The sequence below is a fragment of the Tamandua tetradactyla genome, chromosome 5, assembly GCF_023851605.1.
Source record: "Tamandua tetradactyla isolate mTamTet1 chromosome 5, mTamTet1.pri, whole genome shotgun sequence".
Lineage (NCBI taxonomy): Eukaryota > Metazoa > Chordata > Mammalia > Pilosa > Myrmecophagidae > Tamandua > Tamandua tetradactyla.
Window position 1 is genome coordinate 60,023,235 of NC_135331.1, and position 3,796 is coordinate 60,027,030.

Consider the following 3,796-nt stretch of genomic DNA (forward strand, 5'->3'; position numbering starts at 1 on the left):
AAGACCTTATATTTGGGCCTTGAGCTATCCACCAGACTTTTTGTATGGATAAGCTATGTAGAAGAGTAGTTTTACAGGTCATTCTGCAAAGACTGGGAAAAGTGTTTTCTTTTTTTCTCCCTTCATTTTTTTTTTTGTTAGTTCCAGGCATTCAAAGGAAACATTGTCATAACACTAACTGGATATAGGCTTAAGGAACAGATGCCTCAGAGTCTAAATTCCAGTGATATATTAAAAGATTACAATGTCTAGGTTTCAACAAAAGGCTACAAAAATAAAAAGAAATAGGAAAAGCAATGGCCCATGTAAAGGTAAAGATTAAAGCATTAAAAAACATCAATTAGGAGGACCAAACCTGGGACATGCCAGAGAAAAACTTTAAAAAAAAATTGTCCTCAATATGTACAAAGAGCTAAAGGAAAATATGGACAAGGAGTTAAAGACAATTAGCAAAGCAATAGATGACCATAAAGAGAATATCAATAGAGAGATTGAAATTATGAAAAGGAGCCAAACAGAGCTGAAAACCACAGTATCAGAAATTAAATATTCCATAGAGGGATTCAAAAGCATATTGACATTGGCAGAAGAAAGAAGCAGTAAACTTGAAGACACGGCAATTGAAATCATCCAGTCTGAGAAGCAGAAAGAAGAAAGAATGAAGAAAAAGGAACAAAGCATAAAGAATCTTTGGGGCACCATCAAGTATGTGTATATATATACATTATGGGAGTTCCAGAAGGAGAAGGAAGAGAATATTTAAAGATATAATGAAATATTGGGTGGGATTTTTCCAAATTTAATCAGTCATGAATGTACCCATTCACATGCTCAACCAGTTCCAAAAAGGACAAATGCAAATAGATCCACACTGTGACATATTATACTCAAATAATGAATATCAAAGATAAAGAGAGAATTATGAGAGCTACCATAGAAATAATGTGTCATACACAAGGAAGACTCAATAAGATTAAGTACCAATTTTTCATTGGAACCAAGATGACTACATAAGTGAATATTCTCGTTCTTAGAAAATGTACATGGCAATATCGGGTGTTAAGAATTAAGTATTCGGGTGGTACAACGGTGGCCCAACAGTTAGAATTCTTACCTGCCTTGCTGGGGACTTGGGTTTGATTACCGGAGCCTGCCCATGCAAAAAAAGAAATAAAAAAAAGAATGAAGAATTAAGTGTTCAAGGAGCATGATGTATACAACCTACTCTCATGTGTTCAGAAAGTGAATTGATAAACTGAGAGACAGACTGACAGATATAAAAATAGGTAGATGGATAGACAAACTGATGATAGCTAGAATGCTATGTCAAATGTGACAAAATGTTACAATTGGTAGATCTAAGTATCTGGGAGGATAGGGATATGTGGAGATCTCTGTATGGGGTTTGTTTTATTTTTTTGTAACTGTCCTGTGAGTTGAAGATAATTAAAAATAAAAAGTTAAAAAGTAAAGTAAAATCCTGACACAAATGGTAAGACTGGACGTTTTAGACTAATGAATGGATTATAAAGAAGATAATTTAAGGAAATTCAGACAATTAAAATACAATGTGTTTAAAAGAAAATCTTTAGCAAGCTCAATAATAAAGGGTTATGCCTGATTTACTAAGTCCTTCAAATTGCATACTTCTAATAATGCAGTTTGAAAAGAAAACTCAAATAGATGAATAGCCTCTGTTATGGAGGTGGGTAAAAGAACATTACACAGAGACCTGAAATTTTGTAAACACTTTCAACTAAAGTCTGGGAGGATATTTGTGGAGTTTCTAACTTAATTTAATAAAACAATGAGTTTTGGGTCACAGGGTTGCCAACTATTCTCTCTACCTACAGCATGTTAAAATGTTTGGGCTTGTGTCCTTAAGGTCACTCAGCTGATAGTTTCCGGGTCAACAAGAGAAGTTGAAATGTCCCTCAGAAGCTAGGCTGTGGGTGTGTTAGTTAAAGGACTAAGGCTTAGACTTGCGTAATGGGTTCCAGATATCTGTGCCTGGGAGAGCGAAGGGAGTGACACCCAATATGTGAGATCCTCTTTCCCTATTTTTTCCTGAATTTCTTCACTACAAATTTTTTCCTCATTTTCTACTCTTTTACATTTTAAGATTCTACCGTCTATTGATCTACATATTTTCATTACTTCTTCCTCCTAGTTACTCTCCTTTTTAATCTAAATCCATGCTTTCCCAGCACTCGATTTTTCCTATTTAGCCTTTAAACTGAAAAATATTCAGTTCCTGTGAGACAAAACACATAGAATCTTTTAGTACAGTTTTTTTTTAATTAATAAAATGAATGAAGGGAAAAAATGGCAGCCTATTATTGTAGTTTAACTTCCCAAACTTTCAACAATCACATTAGAGTATATTTAATCAAGGAAATACCTAAATTTACTATGGGATTGCAATGGCTATGTGTAAAATACCTTCAGTTAATTTTAATTCCCTTTGACCAGAAGAAAATAAAGATGATAAACCCTTAAAACTATAGTTCTGGTTTTCTCTAGGTTATTATGCTTATTTTGTAGAAGTTTGCCTAGTTTTAAAAGATGGGAGTCAAATTAATGCCTTCAAGTTAATAACCTTGAAGGCACAACATCTTGTTATAGTCTATAAATCAGCAGGATGATCCAATAGAAATAATTCAATGGTCATCAGATATTTACTGTTTGATTGTGTAGAATGAAAGTGGCATGGACCCTTTGTTGTTCCTTTTTCTGACAATAGTTGATACCCCTATAGAAGAAAGCCTTTGCTAAGTCATCGTTATATAATGAATGAAGTTGGTTCTAAATTTCCACCAAATCTTGAATGAAATTGACAATCAAGGAGAGGCATCCCCAATTCATATAACTGCCTTTACATCTACTCAGATGGAATATTTGCCTTGATAATATATTCATATATTTTTGCATTAAGGTTTCTTAACTTGCATTGTAAAATATTAACCACATACAGTCCATATGCAACTTACTGAATAGTCTATTCAAAATAATCATAATTACATATAAAACAAAGGATAAATGATATATATTTTTGGTTCTATTATGATTCAGTCAGCACTCACTTTAAAAATCTCTCCTGTGACTCTTTTTTGGGGGGGAAAGTGAGAAGGGGTCCATGCTCAGAAGTTTATTTTCTTGTATTGGGGTAGTCATTGCCAAGTTTTGGCTGGCATTTAATACCAATTATACTGTAATCTAGTCTATGTAGTATAGGACTGTGAGCTAAGAAACTGAAAGTCAAACCTAAAGAAACACAATCAAATATTGAATAAGTTTAATTCTGTCTTTTACTAGCTGTTCTTCCAACATAGATTAAGCTAAACTGAGTGTTGTAATTAAAGATAAACCTGCTTCCTTTTCTCTTATGCTTCAATGCTTCCTATGTGATCATTATATATTTAAATTAGCCCTTTCGTTTTCCACTAAAAGTTTCTAAATTCACATCTCTATTTCAGATTTCTGTACTCCACATTTCAATGTTCTAATTTCCCTAAGTAGATGTCTTCAGCATGTGCAAAAGGAAATACTCAATTTCATATACCCTACCTGTCTCCCCCATTCCACCCTATCTTTCTCACCCCAGGAAATAGCACCACCTTCACCTAGATATTAAAGATTTTTCAAAGGTTGCCATCTTTGCTCCCTTCATTTTCTTTCGCTTCCAAATCCAAATACAATATTCTCTCAACTCTATCTTGAAAATATTTTGCAAATCCATTGACTTCTTTTTGCATCCACTGCTACAGCTATAGCCCAGACAGACCTCCCCATTTCA